Source organism: Aquarana catesbeiana, linkage group LG01 (genome assembly GCF_042186555.1).
Source record: "Aquarana catesbeiana isolate 2022-GZ linkage group LG01, ASM4218655v1, whole genome shotgun sequence".
NCBI classification, from domain to species: Eukaryota; Metazoa; Chordata; class Amphibia; order Anura; family Ranidae; genus Aquarana; species Aquarana catesbeiana.
Window position 1 is genome coordinate 305,572,589 of NC_133324.1, and position 20,637 is coordinate 305,593,225.

The 20,637-nt window shown below is 42.7% G+C and overlaps 1 pseudogene; it reads right to left on the reverse strand.

Annotated features, from left to right (window-relative positions):
• Positions 1-20,637, reverse strand: part of LOC141143797 (dehydrogenase/reductase SDR family member 4-like) — a 147,963-nt pseudogene that overhangs the window by 102,986 nt on the left and 24,340 nt on the right.

Sequence of the window (20,637 nt, forward strand, 5' to 3'; positions counted from 1 at the left end):
CACAGTGGACCACCCCCTCCTCCTCAAAAAACTCCACTCCTTTGGTCTCCGTGACTGTACTCTTCGCTGGTTCTCATCCTACCTATCCCACCGCTCCTTCAGTGTCACTTACAACTCTACTTCCTCTTCTCCTCTTCCTTTTTCCGTCGGGGTCCCCCAAGGTTCTGTTCTCGGACCTCTCCTTTTCTCAATCTACACCACCTCCCTGGGTCAATTGATTGCCTCCCACGGCTTTAAATATCATCTCTACGCTGATGACACCCAAATCTATCTCTCCACCCCCCAGCTCTCTCCATCTGTCTCCTCACGCATTACCAACTTATTAGCAGACATATCAGCCTGGATGTCACATCACTTTCTCAAACTCAACCTATCCAAAACCGAGCTCATGATATTTCCTCCCTCAGGTGCCACTTCCCCTGATCTCCCTGTCAAGATCAACGGCTCAACTATCAACCCATCTCCCCACGCCAAGGTCCTAGGTGTAATCCTGGACTCTGAACTAACCTTTCGACCCCACATTCTATCACTATCCAAAGCTTGCCGCCTCTGTCTTCGCAACATCTCCAAGATACGCCCCTTCCTAACCAATGACACCACAAAGCTTCTAATCCACTCCCTGGTCATCTCCCGCCTTGACTACTGCAACTCCCTCCTCATTGGTTTACCTCTAAATAGGCTATCCCCACTTCAGTCCATCATGAACGCTGCGGCCAGGCTCATCCACCACACAAACCGCTCAGCGTCTGCTACACCCCTCTGCCAATCCCTCCATTGGCTGCCACTCAGTCACCGAATTAAATTCAAGATACTAACTATAACTTACAAAGCCATCCACAACCTGGCCCCTAGCTACATCTCTAACCTAGTCACAAAATACCAACCTAATCGTTCTCTTCGCTCCTCCCAAGACCTCCTGCTCTCAAACTCCCTTGTCACCTCATCCCATGCTCGCCTTCAGGACTTCTCCAGAGCCTCCCCCATCCTCTGGAATGCTCTTCCCCAATCCGTCCGATTTTCTCCTACCTTATCCACTTTCAGACGATCCCTGAAAACTCATCTCTTCAGAGAAGCCTATCTGGCCCCCACCTAACAACTGTACATTTATCTTCTCAATCAGCACATCACCCACAGCTATTACCTCTTGTATCTCTTAACCTTCCCTCTTAGATTGTAAGCTCTAAGTGAGCAGGGCCCTCTGATTCCTACTGTATCAAATTGTATTGTATTTGTACTGTCTACCCTCAAGTTGTAAAGCGCTACGTAAACTGTTGGCGCTATATAAATATTGTATAATAATAATAATAATAATAATTGTTTCACTTTAAGCATTATTAAAATCACTGCTCCTGAAAAAACGGCCGTTTTTAAAACTTTTTTTGCATTGATCCATGTCCCCTGGTGCAGGACCCAGGTCCCCAAACACTTTTTATGACAATAACTTGCATATAAGCCTTTAAAATTAGCACTTTTAATTATTCATGTTCGTGTTCCATAGACTTTAACGGTGTTCGCGTGTTCGAACAAATTTTTTGCCTGTCCGCAAGTTTTGGTGCGAACCGGACAGGAGGGTGTTCGGCTCATCCCTAATCAAGTCCAATCAGTATAATCAAACACAGCTGGACTCAAATTAAGGTGTAGAACCATCTCAAGGATGATCAGAAGAAATGGACAGCACCTGAGTTAAATATACGAGTGTCACAGCAAAGGGTCTGAATACTTAGGACCATGTGATATTTCAGTTTTTCTTTTTTATTAAATCTGCAAAAAATGTCAACAATTCTGTGTTTTTCTGTCATAATGGGGTGTTGTGTGTACATTAATGAGGAAAAACTGAACTTAAATGATTTTAGCAAATGGCTGCAATATAACAAAGAGTGAAAAATTTAAGGGGGTCTGAATACTTTGCGTCCCACTGTATATTATCAATACATCAGGGTCCCCCAGAGAGCCCCCCTCACATCAGAGTCCCCAGAGAACCTCACCCTTACATCAGGGTCCCCAGAGAGCCCCCCCTTATATCAGAGTCCCCAGAGAGCCCCAGCCTTGCATCACGGTCACCGGAGAGCCTCCCTCTTACATCAGGGTCCCCAGAGAGCCTCCCCCTTACATCAGAGTCCCCAGAGAACCTCACCCTTACATCAGGGTCCCCAGAGAGCCTCCCAGGCTCTCTCTGCTGCCTGCAACTGCACAGTGAGGGTGGAACAGTGGTGATGCAGGGTGATGATGGCATCTCTCTGTTTTTTTCGCCCACCTGGCTCTCCTGTGCTGCCTGCCCACTCTCTGGCTCTCTTGTGCGGCCCACCGAGGAAACTCCCGGTAGTCCCAATGGCCAGTACATGCCTGGCTCCTAGTGGCCAAGGAGTTGAGGCCACTATCACAGTTGTGTGCCTGCTTGTACACCAATGTAGTTCTGCAAGGCACACCCATGTTACACCCTCTGTGACTTAGTGATGCCCTGTGGATCCCTCCTCCTGGCTTCCAGATAGTGGATCTTTTTCTATTGGAATACAATTATATCACTGGGGATTTATATAAGCTTATATCAGCCCAAGAACAAGGAAAATAAGTATAGTAGGGCCACCTGTACATGGGAAAAGGAAAATTTGGGTGCAAAGAAATGAGTAGCCTGCAGTTCAGCTTAACATCCAAGCTAGAGAAGTTTCTAAAATTAAAATGGCTGTTAGAAGGCCAAATTGAATGTGATACTAGAAATACATTCAAACTAAAACATGTATGAACGACTCTTCATTATAGCATTATAGCTCCAGTCCTTTTTCTTGCCACTCACCTTTTTCCAAATTTCCTCAGTAGTTTCAAAAATTGGACCAACGAAAGGATTCACAGCAGCATTACAGATAAGGATGTCAATTTTCCCATAAAGCTCAAGTGTCTTAAATAAAAAGGGTTATTATCTTGTAAAACATTCTGTTCACTAATAATGAGCAAACTGGTTTGTAGAAGTTTCATACACATAAAAAATCTCCTAAACCCCAACATAGCACTTGTAATTTTTTCAGTTTGTTTTTAAATGCAAGTTTGCAAGATTTTGATAAAGCTGGGAACTTCCATGGGGGACTTGTACCAATGTAACAACAACAAAATATATCAATAAATATATTAGTTTCCGATTATCATTCAATAGAGAGAATATTAAAAATACACAAATCCTTTAAACTTGAGCGTGAAGTTTTGCATCAGTACAACGCACTCCTAAAAGTACCATTAAAAAAACAAAACACTACCGCCATTAAATGACAGATCCACAGTCTGCATTTGTTTGTAAATAAAGTGGCTTAGGATCACAAGTAGCTTCATTGAATATGGTAATGACTACGTAGGAGCTTTGGGTTTGGAATGAAGTTCAGTTCGACCCGAATGCAGCCTATGTGCAGTTCAGCAAAAAGGTGAACAAATTGACCAAATTTGGCCAATTCACCTGCCTGCTCTAAACTCCGGTTGATGCAGCCAGAAGTCTGTCATTTAGCAGCACTATCACTACTGCCTCTAAATGATAGACACCCACCAGCTTCAGTTTCAAATTGTAATATCACTAAGGCATTCAGGTTTCCCAGTGCTATTGTGTCACAGTTCTGGTGGGTTTTTGGTCAACACTCATCATTACTGATGTTGTAGCTACATCGCTTGACATTGGGGAGGAAATATATTGGGGGAGGGAGGGTTGCACCCTTGCTGCATGCCTGGACAAAGGTATTTTTTCAATTTTTAAGAGGAACCCCTCACAAATATTTTTAACCTTAACATTGGAAGGGTACCTTTTAAAGAGGAGTGGTAAAGCTTCTGCTCTTGCATGGTCCCTTTTCCCTATATTGATGGGGCAAAAGCTTCATACACACATCCTATCCCCCAAAAGATGTGAATTATCAGAATCTGAAATCCCCCCTTAAAAGAAGGGACCCCTAGATATCTTCCCATACATGTGAAAGAGTACATAATACTCCGTTTTATTCATTTACAAAAAAAAATTAAATAGCAAATAAAACATAGGCACCGTTAAAAACTACCTTTACTAAAAAGAAAATCATGCCCTCCAATAAAAGAAATGCCCCACAATATAAATCCAATGTCAATCATTTCATCCAGCAAAGTGGATCCAGAGTCAACCATAATGGCAATGCCGAAGACCTGCCCCATCTTGTGCCAAACGTCTTGCTATAGCAAATCCAATCCTAAATGTGAATAAATAAGGATAGTGAGGGTGACCTTGCAGGTGAATTCACCATACATGTACCGGAATGTTCACCTGCAGTGAAGGATTAGTGAATGTCATATTCTTTGTTTTATGAATATGCCTCTAAAGTGTATATAAAAGCTCATGCAAAAGTAAACTAATACCTTCATTCAGGTTATTATTAAACGTTAAAGTGATTGTAAACCCACAGTTTTTTAACAAACATGTCATACTTACCTGCTCTGTGCAATGGCTATGCACAGAGCAGCCCTGATCCTCCTCTTCTCTGGTTCAACGCTGGCACCCGTTTCCTCCCCCCTGCAAGCTGCTTGCTATGGGGGCATTTGTGTGGGCTTGCTCAAGAGCTGCTTTCTGTGTGTTCATTGACAAACCTTGCGCTGCTTGGCCCTGCCCTTCGACTTCCTCTTCGCTAGCTGTGATTGACAGCAGCAGGAGCCAATGGCTTCCACTGCTGTCTCCGAGCTAATGAGGTGGGAGAGAGTAGAGTGAGCTACTGCTCTTGTGCACAGCACTGGATCAAGATCAGGATCAGGTAAGTATAGGAGGGGCGTGGGGGGAGCTGATACAGAGAATGCAATAAGGTAAAAAATATCCAGCCTTTAGAACTACTTTAAAGCCCAACTCCAGGCTGCTTTTAAATGTAACAATGCAGTGGGATTCCCAACACGAATACAAAATACTTACCTGATTTCCCACTCCCCTAGCAGCTGGCACTTTCCTCTACAATCTGACGTTGTGGGTTTGTGGGTGGGCCCTCTTCAGCCTTTCTTACAATGCAGGACTTCACTGCATTGTATGTGATGACATCAGAGAGCTGCGACTTGCCAATCAGCAAAGTAAAGCAGCTTCCGGGGGACTGCTTACTCTTGTAATAATAACTAAATGTTACACAATGGGTTTATGTGAAATCTCCATTAACAGCTATAAATAATATTGCAATTAGAAATATATTTCAGTTAGAAGGAAATACCGTATATTTAAAGTATTGAGTGTTGTGTTGGTGTTACAGTAATTAGTTCAACTTTAAAGCTTGGCCTTTTGTTTTCCCTGATAACATCTCACCTGGGTAATAAACAACAGCCTTCTTTGACTCATCCAATCAGGCTGTGCCCAATATACATTTACTAGGTACAGTGACCAATTAGGGAAAATTATATTAACCACAGTATAGAAAGGAGGGAGGGATATAATGCTTTGTGACCAAGCTAACTCTCTCCTTGGTGTGGGGACAGAGAGCAGTCATCATGGGCCGACCTGAAGTTAACAGGTAATCTAACACTATACTTGCATCTTATATTGTATGGTAAATATGGTGGTTGTGGGTAATTTGTAAATATCATGTAAGGCAGGGGACCTACGCTGTACATTATGTTGTAAATACAGTCTGGTGTGTAATTTGTATATATTATGTAACCCTATCAATAAATGTGTATTGCGGATGGAACTACCTCTTTTGTGTAAGATCTCTCAGATCTAGATATGTATATGTCAATACTACTACAATGATTGAGGTGTACGCACATAATCACAGAAACTGGGCAACATAACTGAATGGGTATTTTTGGAATTTCTTTAACATACCCATATGTTGACCCAGTCACAATGGCCACTTTATCTTGCAAGGGTTTTTTATTTTTTTCATTTGCATGTGATTTGTTCAGGAAGTTTTCTGAAGGCATCTTCTAATAGCTGTAAAAAAAACAAAAAAAAAAACAAAAAACAACCCAGTAACTGCACGTCAAACTAGCAAAAAAAATAAATAAAAAATTTGCTTTAGTTTTAGCGTCGATTTACCATCGTTTTAGAGGGGCTTTTTGGCCGATAGCGGGGCGCTTTTAACCCACGCTAGCAGCCAAATAAAGGGTTAATAGCACCCACAAAGCACCGCAAAGCACCACTGCCGTGGCACTTTGTCGACACCGCTCTTAAAGCACCTTAAAGATGCTGCTTGCAGGACTTTTTTTAACGCCCTGCAATCGCACTGCTCCAGTTCGAAAGCCCTTGGGCTTTTACACGGGAGTGACAGAAGAGGCGCTTTGCAGGCAAAAGTAGTGTGAAAGTAGCCTTATTGTTATAATATGCATTATGCGTAATATAAATTATGTGCAATTAGATGGTTTGGTATTAGGGAGAAAAAAATATTTTGCAATAAAAGTTTTATGTTGTTTAGACATTCTGCATGATATAAGCTTTGTTCAGGAGACCCACCTTAATTAGACAGGATTGCCTCCAAGCACTACTCTAAAATACACCTAGCCTCCAACAACAAGAAAAAAACAAGAGTAGCCATCTTCTTTAAGACAGGTTTACTTTTCCAGTTAAAAAACTCCTGCATTGATCCCATGGGCCCCTATATTAAAATTAGGAGTAAATAGAAAGACACCTGTGGGCAGGTGCAGTCTATTTTCTCCAATGAAGGTGGTGCTCTTCTGCAGCGGCAATGCAGGTGGAGGGGGAAGTTGAGAGGAACCTAGTTCTTCTATGATCTCCTTCATCACAGAGAGGCAGTATCCAATTGGATCCATTGAATGGGACTTTGGTGGCCATCTTGGGTCAGGCAGAGTCTATTTAAGACCATGGATCCCGAATTTAGCATGCATTTCATGTGTGGCTAGAGTAGGGACAGGTCACCCGTCTGTCAGGGACAGTGCTTAGCATCAGAGAGAGGTTCCAGATGAGTAGGGAAAGTGCAGGGACACGCCATCCTTCCTGGAAGACTTCCCACTTGGGTACAGATCAGCCAGCCTGCATGTGACTAGAGTAGGAACAGATCATCCATATGTCAGGGACAGTGCTTAGCATCAGGCAGAGGTTCCAGACAAGTAGGGAAAGTGCAGGGACATGCCATCCTACCTGAAAGTCTCCCAAACAACGCTACGAACTGGACAGGCCACATTTGGCCCCTGGAGACAGACGCTGTCAGCACACTTGGTAACCTACAGCTACTACTCATCACTGTACATACTGTGAGTGTGGCCGATCGTGTTGTCTTCCCGTTGGGCTTACTGTGCACCACTGAACTTCAATTTCAGTACAGTTCTGTTTTCTGTGACTGTTTACCACAGTGCACCACAGTGCATCTACCCACACTTGGTGACAGTCGACAGGATATGTCCTTTCTAAGAGCAAGTGTGGAAGAAGGAGTGGGAACCATCATGGCACCAGGTGCCTACATTTAATGGCTATAATTAATTACATATGAAAACCAAACATCGCCCCCTCAAAGAAAATCAACTTGCTTGAAGATAGGCCAACAATAAAACCCAAACCATAAAGAAGGGAGTTGTATTGTGTATATCTTGAAGAAACAGTCCGCAATTGATATCTGTGCCTTGACTTTGTGATATGCATCGCTGGTAATTTATAAGTGATGGTGTATTAATGCTGAATGACAACATGTGGTGCCATGCAGTTATATATTTGTTTTTGTTTTTTTGTTTTGTTTTTTTCCATAAAGATTTTATTCAAAATTTGCAAGATAAACAACTGTATCACATTTAAGGTTACATGTATTCATACAAACGAAAATAAGTACAAATAAAAAGGAAGCACCACAGAAAAGGGGGGAACAACGGGGTACACATATCAAAATATGAGACAATCAAGATTGAATCTGCTTAGAGGCCTCCTCCAGGAATGTCAAGGCTCTCTTTCCATTTATTACAGTTTTTCTCCATTGTTTTGGCTCATTTCTTGAAACAGAAATGACATTCTCAAAACTCTAAGTTCATTTGGCAAAATAGTCTTACAGTTCAGCACAACTCTATAACTCATGTGCAAAAGCTCATATCTCTCCCAAAACTGTTCACTCATGCTTCAAAACCATATTCCTTTCCCATATAAAGAGTCACTGCCCCCAAAATGGCAAAGATTCTTCTCAATTGCTTTGGTTCATTTCTTGAAACAGACCAGACGTTCTCAACTCTCTTGGTGCTTTTGCCAAAATAACCTGGATGGTTCAGCACAACACCATGGTTCACCTTCAAAAGCTCATATCTTTCCCAAAACAGTTCACTCATGTGTCAAAAATAAATTTCTTTCTCATTCAAATAGTCAGTGCCCCCAAAATGCTTTGTCCCTTTGGCATTGTGTAAGCACTGCAAGTCAAAATGTTTAGATGTTTTGTCTCTAAGGCAGAGGACCATTGAAATATCCCTCATGTCCACCTTTCAGTCTTAGCCCAGTCCTTCATTGACAATGGTTACTGTACAGTTTTTGTCTCACTAACTGAATACAATTGTGTATAAAACTGAAAAAAAAAAAAAGATTTTAGGGTAAGAGTAGCCTCCAAGGTTTGACATCACACATTGCACTCATACTGCCAAGGAAAAATTACTTTACAGTATTGTAACAATTATCATTCACACACAAAGTAACTTCCATACATCAGAGTAAAAAGAAAATGTATACAGCATAATATACGGAAATATAAACACACAAACAAAAAAAGGAAAATTACATTTAGCCTACAATGCTGTAAATAAAGCTGGAGTTTCACAACTACTGTAACATCTCTTCACTGGCCACCGTCCTCACCCTCCTGCCCATCCACACGCTGCTGTCTGGCCACAGATTCTCATCAACATTGCAGCGTATATCTTCCATAGCGATGCAACGAGGGAAGACATGGTGTGCATGTCGCAACCATCCCCTACACTGATCTCCTGTAATATCCTCACAGACAGCATCCATTGCATGGAGCAGGGACCTCTGATCTTGAGCCCGATGCTCATACACTCTCCACCTCCAAGCGGAGAAAAACTCCTTAATAGGGTTGAGGAAAGGAGAGTAAGGTGGTAAGAACACCATATCCATCCTTGGATGAGCAGTGAACCAGGCCCTGATAAGCAGGCCACAGTGGAAATTCACATTGTCCCATACAATTATATAATGTGGTAGGTGAGGCCCTATGAGACCTCTCTTATTTTCAGGGATCAAATCCAAATGAAGGCGGTCCAAGAAGATGAGGAGCTTCTGTGTATTTTATGGGCCAAGACTGGGGATGTAAGTGGCCACACCATTCTCAGAAATGGCAGCACACATAGCTATATTGCCCTCTTGCTGGCCTGGGGCATCCACCGTGGCCCGGTGGCCAATAAAATTTCGGCCACATCTTCGGCCCTTGGCCAGGTTGAAGCCAGCCTCATCCACATACACGAGTATGTGAGAGGTCTCGTTTCCTTCCAATGCCATTATTCTCTACAATAGAGTAAAAAAAGAAAACATCAAATCAGTCATACAGAAGAGTCATACTCTACAGTTACAGACAGTTACATAGGAATGTTCTACACAAGTTCAATATATTACTGGCCAGTATTCCAGTGGTTCCAAACCTGGACCCTATGCAGAGGTACTACAGGGGGTATTTGACAGAAAGGGGAGGGGAAAAATTATCAATAAGTAGACGTACTGAAATGTTACAGTAAAACCCACAGTATTAGATAGATTTACATGGGAGGCACTACTGTAATTGCAGCTCTTTGACCCTTTTTCTTACTGTATTGTATGTTATATTCTTCAAAATAAGGATTATAATGATAATTGCATCATACAGTAAGCTGCAGTTTTTAGACAAAATGTTTATAAATCAGATACGTAAATCAAATACTTTCATACCTGGATTACCTAGATTCAGAAATCAGGTAAAGTGGGTACTGAAACCAATACATTTCGGGAACCACTGCTTATGGTAATTGTAAAAAGGTTATCTTGATGGACAACCAGTGACTGACTTACATGTACATACTGGTACCGCAGCTCTTTCACTCTGTCAGAGTTCCTCTCAAATGGTACCCTGTAAATTTTGCTTCATTGTCATCTGATGCTTCTTCAATATGCGGGCTATTGTGGAGATGCTTATAGAGTGACATTTTGAAATATGGCTTTGTCTTGTAGGATTGCAGTGCGGATCTGTCTCAATGTGATGGCATTATTTGCAAACACCATGTTACAGATCTCTTGTTCTTGTTGTTCATTGAGAAGTTTTCCTCGGCCACCCGTGCCAAGTTGTCGTCCAATCCTAGACATAGAATTCAAAGGACAACACTCCATTCATAATTTATACCTTATGTATTCCGTACAGAATGAGTTACCAATGTAATCGTATTGTTTTTTTACTTACAGTAACTTTACCACAATTCCAATGCATCACTGCACAGTGACTGGAATACTACTGTAAACTGTATCATCAATATTGTAGAAAATAAACTATTCCATACTATTCCATAGTTTATTTTCTACAATATTTTTCTTGTCATTGTTAGTATCATACGTAACATCCCACTGAGGTAAGATATTGTAATATTGTAGGCCTAACACACACACACACACACACACACACACACACTAAATGAATACGTAAATGAGTAAATAAACATATTTGTTGCTCTATGCACAGTGTCCTGTCCTATACATTACAGTTTTTTCTCCATTGTTTTGGCTCATTTCTTGAAACAGAAATGACATTCTCAAAACAACATGGACAAATCTCCAAACCACTTGGCAATTGTTCACAACTGAATTGAATTTCTCACTCATTTCATCAAAATTGCAAATGTCTCAGTACCTGTCTCAATGTCTCAGTACATCTTTCAAATGATTAAGTACAAGTAGCCTACATTTAGCACAATTTCCAAGTGAATAGATCTTGTTGATCTAAACTGATTGTCAATTCTCAGTCTAATGGTTGTTCTCTCCAAAACGTGTCAGCGTCATTTCATTGTTTAAGTCATCACATGCACAATAGTCTGTTCAATTGTCAAAATTATTCAGGAACATAATACCATGAATACCATATATGAATCTCTTGGAACATTTGATAAAATGATTACAGCAATTGACAGTCAGGTGCAACTAGAACTTGACTAAGGGTCCTTTCACACTGGGGCGGTTTGCAGGAGCTATTGCGCTAATAATAGCGCCTGCAAACCGACCCGAAAGTGCCGCTGCTTTCATTCCAGTGTGAAAGCCCTCGATGCGCTGGCAGAACGGTAAAAAAAGTCCTGCCAGCAGCATCTTCGGAGCGGTGAAGGAGCGGTGTGTATACCGCTCCTTTACCGCTCCTGCCCATTGAAATCAATGGGACGGCGCGGCTATACCGCCGGCAAAGCGCCTCTGCGGTGGTTTTAACCCTTTCTCGGCCGCTAGCAGGGGGTAAAACCACCCCGCTAGCGGCCGCATACCGACGGTAAATCGCAGCTTACAATAGCGGCGCTTTACCGCCGACAACGCCCCCGCCCCAGTGTGAAAGGAGCCTAACAAAGGAGGAGTCGGAGTTGGTCTCAGATGACCAATCAAACAGTATGTTTAGTTACCTGACAGGTGATGTCCATGATTGTAAATGCTGCCAAACATGTATATATAGAGCTTGACCATGCAGGACCAGTACAATTTCTGAACATGAAGGCACCTGGCCAAGTAAATGAACAAGGGAAACTGCCTGCTCGAGGAAGAGGAAGAAGAAGAGGAAGAGGAGTAAGGGTGAGTGGCAGTGGAATAGGGGGAAGAGGCAGAGGAGCACGAAGACACCATGCTGTCTCTGATGAAATTTGGGCCACAATTATAGATCATGTCATCAACCATGGCCTCACAATGGCGGAGGAAGATCGCCAAGTGCAACCTAAGGTGCCTCGCTCTACAGTCTTCTCTATCATCCAAACCTTTCGCAGGGAAAACAGGTATGTAGTCAATCAATGATGGAATTATATAATGTATAGGACAGGACACTGTGCATAGAGCAACAAATATGTTTATTTACTCATTTACGTATTCATTTAGTGTGTATGTGTGTGTGATAGGCCTACAGTATTACAGTATCTTACCTCAGTGGGATGTTACGTATGATACTAACAATGACAAGAAAAATATTGTAGAAAATAAACTATGGAATAGTATGGAATAGTTTATTTTCTACAATATTGATGATACAGTTTACAGTAATATTCCAGTCACTGTGCAGTGATGCATTGGAATTGTGGTAAAGTTACTGTAAGTAAAACAACAATACGATTACATTGGTAACTCATTCTGTACGGAATACATAAGGTATAAATTACGAATGGAGTGTTGTCCTTTGAATTCTCTGTTTAGGATTGGACGACAACCTGGCACGGGTGGCTGAGGAAAACTTCTCAATGAACAACAAGAACAAGAGATCTGTAACATGGTGTTGGCAAATAATGCCATCACATTGAGACAGATCCGCACTGCAATCCTACAAGACAAAGCCATATTCCAAAATGTCACTCTATAAGCATCTCCACAATAGCCCGCATATTGAAGAAGCATCAGATGACAATGAAGCAAATTTACAGGGTACCATTTGAGAGGAAATCTGACAGAGTGAAAGAGCTGCGGTACCAGTATGTACATGTAAGTCAGTCACTGGTTGTCCATCAAGATAACCTTTTTACGAGTACCACAAGAAGTGGTTCCCAAAATGTATTGGTTTCAGTACCCACTTTACCTGATTTCTGAATCTAGGTAATCCAGGTATGAAAGTATTTGATTTACTTATCTGATTTATAAACATTTTGTCTAAAAACTGCAGCTTACTGTATGATGCAATTATCATTATAATCCTTATTTTGAAGAATATAACATACAATACAGTAAGAAAAAGGGTCAAAGAGCTGCAATTACAGTAGTGCCTCCCATGTAAATCTATCTAATACTGTGGGTTTTACTGTAACATTTCAGTAAGTCTACTCATTGATGATTTTTCCCCTCCCCTTTCTGTCAAATACCCCCTGTAGTACCTCTGCATAGGGTACATGTACCCCAGGTTTGGAACCACTGGAATACTGGCCAGTAATATATTGAACTTGTTTAGAACATTCCTATGTAACTGTCTGTAACTGTAGTGTATGACTCTTCTGTATGACTGATTTGATGTTTTCTTTTTTTACTCTATTGTAGAGAATAATGGCATTGGAAGGAAATGAGACCTCTCACATACTCGTGTATGTGGATGAGGCTGGCTTCAACCTGGCCAAGGGCCGAAGACTTGGCCGAAATTTTATTGGCCACCGGGCCACGGTGGATGTCCCAGGCCAGCGAGGGGGCAATATAACTATGTGTGCTGCCATTTCTGAGAATGGTGTGGCCACTCACATCCCCAGTCTTGGCCCATAGAATACACAGAAGCTCCTTATCTTCTTGGACCGCCTTCATTTGGATTTGATCCCTGAAAATAAGAGAGGTCTCATAGGGCCTCACCTACCACAATATATAATTGTATGGGACTATGTGAATTTCCACCGTGGCCTGCTTATGAGGGCCTGGTTCACTGCTCATCCAAGGATGGATATGGTGTTCCTACCACCTTACTCTCCTTTCCTCAACCCTATTGAGGAGTTTTTCTCCGCTTGGAGGTGGAGAGTGTATGAGCATCGAGCTTAAGATCAGAGGTCCCTGCTCCATTCAATGGATGCTGCCTGTGAGGATATTACAGGAGATCAGTGTAGGGGATGCTCTGATGAAATCCGATTGGCAGATGAAACGCGTCAGCATGATGCCATCACGCTACCCATAGCATTCCCACAGACCTCCAGATCCACCCACCAGCCCAGGCATCACTGGCCTGTAATTACAGTAACATGGCCATTTGAAACTTCCCGGGAAACGGAACGAGCGGAGGACTGAACGCTTTAGAAAACCCTGCTTTATTCACCGCATCTCCCTGGGCGTACACCTTCTACTTACCCTCAGTACGCCATCAAAGGATATGCACAGCTGAGGACCCGGCGGAGGACGGGAGACAACTCAACTAGCCAGCTGGAGACGGCATGAGCCTGAACTCGGTCCGGTGATGTGTCCTGATGCACCACAGAGTCAACACTGGGTGAGATCTAATCTGTTTGTGTCCTGGACAGGGGACAGTTGTCTCAATCAGTGCGTCCACCCAGTATGTATGATTCACTAAATGAGTTACACTGCTCAGCCTGATTCAATCCGCTACGGCTCACCATATGCTGCAAACAGGAACTCCCATTCCCTGTCATCAGCGCTGCAAAATATTGATGGCCCAGGGTGATCTTACAGTAACTGACCAGGACTGCAGTATCCAGTGACCACGCTACTGTTGAGTCAGTATAGGGTCTTCCCATTTCCGTTCCCCCCATCTTCCCCTCCTATCCCCCCGGTTCTTCTTGTTCCTACATCTATGAGGACCTGATATCTAGGGCTACTGCAATACCATCCACAACCCCACATATCTCTCCTTTCACTTACCATCTGCTGTTATCATTTGATTTACCAGGACTTTCAGTTATCCAGCAGATGAAAATTTAGTATCTAATCTGAATTCATTCTTGTATATCTATCTTGAATGAATTCACATGAGGTGTGTGTGCAGGGGCGGACTGACCATTGAGCCACTCGGGCACTGCCCAAAGGCCCTGGGCCACTAGGGGGCCCCATCAGGGTTGCCAGCCTCAGTAAAACCAGGGACAGTATGTATAAATCTGTGTTTTTTTTACATCTGTCTGTGTATACTGTGTGGCCCCATAATCTCTGATTGCCTGAGGGCTCCATAATCTCCTATTGCCCGGGGGCCCCATGAGTTATCAGTCCGCCCCTGTGTGTGTGGTATATGTGAGTGGTGGCCATCTGTGTCTGTCAATGACAACGTTGTCATTTTTATATTGGTGATGGTACCTGTTTTTACAGTATATTATTGGATTGGTGTTTATAGTGTACTTTCAATAAAAAGCATTTCATATACGTTTTGACCATTGCATGTTCCTCCTTGATGAATTACCTTTCCCTTTGTTTTTTGTAGGGGATGGTTGCGACATGCACGCAGCTTCTTCCCTCGTTGCATTGCAAGGGAGGATATACACTGCAATGTTGATGAGAATCTGTGGCCAGACAGACAGCAGCGTGTGGATGGGCAGGAGGGTGAGGACGGTGGCCAGTGAAGAGATGTTACAGTAGTTGTGAAACTCCAGCTTTATTTACAGAATTGTAGGCTAAATGTAATTTTCCTTGTTTTTTGTTTGTGTGTTTATATTTCCTTATATTATGCTGTATACATTTTCTTTTTACTCTGATGTATGGAAGTTACTTTGTGTGTGAATGATAATGGTTACAATACTGTAAAGTAATTTTTCCTTGGCAGTATGAGTGCAATGTGTGATGTAAAACCTTGGAGGCTACTCTTACCCTAAAATCTTTTCTTTTTTTTCAGTTTTATACACAATTGTATTCAGTTAGCTAGACAAAAACTGTACAGTAACCATTGTCAATGAAGGACTGGGCTAAGACTGAAAGGTGGACATGAGGGATATTTCAATGGTCCTCTGCCTTAGAGACAAAACATCTAAACATTTTGACTTGCAGTGCTTACACAATGCCAAAGGGATGAAGCATTTTGGGGGCACTGACTATTTGAATGAGAAAGAAATTTATTTTTGACACATGAGTGAACTGTTTTGGGAAAGATATGAACTTTTGAAGGTGAACCATGGTGTTGTGCTGAACCATCCAGGTTATTTTGGCAAAAGCACCAAGAGAGTTGAGAATGTCTGGTCTGTTTCAAGAAATGAGCCAAAGCAATTGAGAAGAATCTTTGCCATTTTGGTAGCACTGACTCTTTATATGGGAAAGGAATATGGTTTTGAACCATGAGTGAACAGTTTTGGGAGAGATATGAGCTTTTGCATGTGAGTTATAGAGTTGTGCTGAACTGTAAGACTGTTTTGCCAAATGAACTTAGAGTTTCGAGAATGTCATTTCTGTTTCAAGAAATGAGCCAAAACAATGGAGAAAAACTGTATATAATTCCATCATTGACTGACTACATACCTGTTTTCCCTGCGAAAGGTTTGGATGATAGAGAAGACTGTAGAGCGAGGCAATTAGGCTGCACTCGGCAACCTGCCTCCGCCATTGTGAGGCCATGGTTGATGACATGATCTATAATTGTGGCCCGAATTTCATCAGGGACAGCATAGTGTCTTCGTGCTCCTCTGCCTCTTCCCCCTATTCCACCACCACTCACCCTTACTCCTCTTCCTCTTCTTCTTCCTCTTCCTCGAGCAGGCAGTTTCCCTTGTTCATTTACTTGGCCAGGTGCCTCCATGTTCAGAAATTGTACTGGTCCTGCATGGTCAAGCTCTATATATACATGTTTGGCAGCATTTACAATCATGGACAGCACCTGTAAGGTAACTAAACATACTGTTTGATTGGTCATCTGAGACCAACTCCGACTCCTTCTTTGTTAGTCAAGTTCTAGTTGAACTTGACTGTCAATTGCTGTAATCATTTTATCAAATGTTCCAAGAGATTCATATATGGTATTCATGGTATTATATTCCTGAATAATTTTGACAATTGAACAGACTATTGTGCATGTGATGACTTAAACAATGAAATGATGCTGACACGTTTTGGAGAGAACAACCATTAGACTGAGAATTGACAATCAGTTTAGATCAACAAGATCTATTCACTTGGAAATTGTGCTAAATGTAGGCTACTTGTACTTAATCATTTGAAAAATGTACTGAGACATTGAGACATGTACTGAGACATTTGCAATTTTGATGAAATGAATGAGAAATTCAATTCAGTTGTGAATAATTGCCAAGTGGTTTGGAGATTTGTCCATGATGTTTTGAGAATGTCATTTCTGTTTCAAGAAATGAGCCAAAACAATGGAGAAAAACTGTAATGCATAAACAGCGTCTGAGGGCAGAGGATTGTACTCTCAAGTTTCACCTCCCCCCTCTTCCTCCCCCTGCAAAATACAAGGGGCAGGAGAGCCTATTAAACCAGTGCTTGTAATCCAACATTACCGAGCAGGAACTCAATCAGTCCGCTCGGGTCCTGGAGGGTATATGTAGTACCGTGCTCCCTCATTGAACTAAATATCTGTTTCCAAAGGGAAACCAATGATTTACCAACGTTTCCAAACAGTCAGGGGGTAGAGAAAAGATATAAACTGAAAGACAGAGGATTACAACTAAGAAAAGAAGAGAAAAAACAAAAAAGGAAAAAGTAGAGGGGGAAGGAACAGGCACGGGGAAGATCTTAGGAAAACTCCGCTCCTCGCCCACCCGCCACGGGCCACCCAAGGTTCGGCGTACTTGTCTCCCAATACCTTTATTGGGTGTATTGACGGTACCTGTCTGTGGTAGTGAAGTGGGACCAGCAAGCCCATATACCGTATTTATCGGCGTATAACACGCAGAGGCGTATAACACGCACATTCATTTTAAGAGGTAAGTTTCAGGAAAAAAAACTTAAATTTTTAATAAGGAACTTTGAAGCAAAATAAGGGTTAGTGCCCATCTGCAGCCTCACCATTGCCATCAATGCAGCCTGATCAATGCCCATCTGCAGCCTCACCAATGCCATCAATGCAGCCTGATCAATGCCCATCTGCAGCCTCACAAGTGCCATCAATGCAGCCTCATTAGTCTACATCAATGCAGCCTCATCATTGCCATCAATGTAGCAGCCTTGCCATTGCCATCAATGCAGCAGCCTCACCACTGCAATCAATGCAGCCTGATCGATGCCCATCTGCAGCCTAGAGGGGACAGTGAGGGGGGCGGGACAAGCGCTGACAGATTACATACAGTAAGAATCTCCTATGATAGACAGAACAGTGGCCCAGTGGTGGCCCAGGAGACGGGACTTTCTATTACAGAGGCTGCCAAGTAAACAGGAGATTCTCACTGTATTTAATCTGACGGCGCTCATCCCGCCCCCCTCCCTGTCCCCTCAGAGGCAGCTAAAATTGAAGTATTGGCGTATAACACGCACATGTTATTTGCACCCGATTTTCATGGTGAAAAAGTGAGAGTTATACGCCAATAAATACAGTAATTGAAAATTTGTGCATTTTGTCTTGAGAGATGTGGATCAGTTCCTCCATATCCCTGATCATGGATATTCTTGAGAACCATTCTCTGATTGTCGGTATGCTCGTGGAACACCAGTGTTTAGGGATGCATAATCTTGCTGTGTTTACCATGTGCATGGCTAGGGACTTGTAATATGTTTTCCTGGAAAGCGAGGTGTGATGTAGGAGGAATTGAGCCGGAGTATAATCAAGGGAAAATGTGGTGACATGAGAAATTAGGTCGTGGACCTGTTTCCAGAACGGTTGAAGTTTTTCACATGTCCACCATACGTGGAGCATAGTACCCACCTCCCGTTCACAACACCAGCAAGTATCTGGGATATCGGCCAAGAACTTGTGGAGCCGGGAGGGGGTCCTATACCACCTAGTGACAATCTTGTATCCATTTTCCTGAATGGCAACATTCAATTAGCTCTTATGAGCATATTCATGAATTGTGGTCCAGTCCTCATTTGTCATGTGTGCTTGTATTTCATTGTTCCAAGAGGTCTGAGACAGGCTGGGGTCTGGTCAGGATCCTCCGAAAGGAAAGAGTAGATGAGTGAGATCAGATGTCGTTGTTGGGTTTTGTGTTGGCAAAGGGTCTCGAAAGGGGTTAGGGGTCTCGACCAGCACACCTGGTGTGCTTGGGTTTCTAAGAAGTGCCTAATTTGTCTATAGGTCCAGAAAGAGAAAGTGGATGACACTGACATTGTTTTGAGTGGGTTTATTATCACTGTAGAACTGTTGGGCCAAAACCTCTTCAAAAGGCCATTCCTTACGCAGGAAAGAGTTAAGCTCACCAGGTGGGAAGGCCGGGTTCCCTCTTAGCGTTGTCAGAGGGCCCGGGATAGTAGTGAGATTTGCGTTCCGACCTGTCCTCTTAAATGCTAGGAGAGAAGGATGGATAAGTGGGTGTGTAGATAGGTTCTGTGGCCAGCTGCTTGGATGCAGCCAGGGTAGCAGATGCAAGGGCCGAGTTGAGAAGGCTTTCTCTAGGAAGACCCACGCTTTCTCACTAGCATGGATATTCCAATCTGCGATCCTGGTAAGGTGGCATGCAATGTAATATTTATGTAGATCTGGCAGACCTATACCTCCTCTCTGTTTAGCCAGTGTCAGACGGGCGAATTTGATATGGGGAGGAGCGTCTTTCCAGAGAAAAGCAGAGCAAGCTTTTCTATAGGTAGAGAAAAAGCCAGCTGGTAGGAGAATGGGAACCGCTTGCATCATGTATAGCAAATGGGGCAGGATCATCATTTTGAGCAGCGCTGCTCGTCCGAACCACGATACATTTAAAGTTGCCCACTCTTTTAGAAGTTTTTGGACTCTAAGAAGAGCCGCGTGGTGGTTCAAAGGGTAAAGTTCTGACATTTTCGTGGGGATCCTAATTCCCAAGTAGGTAATTGCCCTCTTCTCCCAGTGAAATGGGAATGAATCCCGACAGTGGGCGACTTCTTGAGTTGTTAAAGTAACATTAAGAGCATAGGATTTTGCATAATTTGTTTTAAGGTTTGATATTTTTCCAAACTCGGATAGATCTCTAAGCAGGTTCGGAAGGGACGTTCTAGGTGCTCTCAGGGATAGTAGGATGTCGTCGGCAAACGCTGCTACTTTAAATTCCCTTTTATTCACTGTCACTCCCTGAATGTCTGGGTTTAGTCTAAGTTTATTAAGAAGAGGTTCCAGGGTTAGTATATAGATTAAGGGGGAAAGTGGACACCCCTGGCGTGTGCCATTATTGATAGAGAAGGCGTTCGACAGGTAGCCGTTGGTCCTCACCGCAGCTGTGGGATTCGAGTATAGGGCCATGATGCAAGCATACGACTACCCAGGCCAATGGCTAGGAGAGTTTGTCGCATATAATCCCATGCCACCCTGTCGAACGCCTTCTCAGAGTCTAGTGACAGAAAGAAGCCTTGTATTTTAGTTGATGCAAGCCAATGGTGTAGGTTAAGGGTACGAATCGTGTGGTCCCTGGCTTCTCGTCCAGGAACAAATCCCACCTTGTCTGGAGCAATGAGTTCTGGAATAAGGGGCATTAATCGATTAGCTAGGACCTTTGCATAAATTTTTATATCTACATTTAGTAGGGAGATTGGTCTATAATTTGTCACTAGAGACGGGTCTTTGTCTTCTTTAGGAATTACGGTAATATGCACTCTAAGCATCTCATTCGGTTGGGCATGAGAATCTGAAAAGCTGTTGAGGGTCGTCAAGAGTCTGGGGAACAAACTGTCCGAGAAGGATTTGTAATATTGAAGGGTAAAGCCATCAGGGCCCGGGCTTTTCCCATCCTTCATTTGTTTAGCAGCTATTTCTATTTCCGTGATGGATATTTCACTTTCTAGGGCTAAAGCTTGTTGAGGCTTCATGGGAGAGGGGCTGAAGGAGGAAAGAAAGTCTTTAATTAAATTTGTGCGTAATTCGGGTGTAGTTTGGGAGATATGGTCAGTCTGTAAATTATAAAGCTTGGAATAATATCTCTCAAATTCTTTGGCAATGTCCTCATTCTTGACCAGGAGATCTCCCCTGTTGTTGCGTAAAGAGTGAATCTTGGAGGAAGATTTAG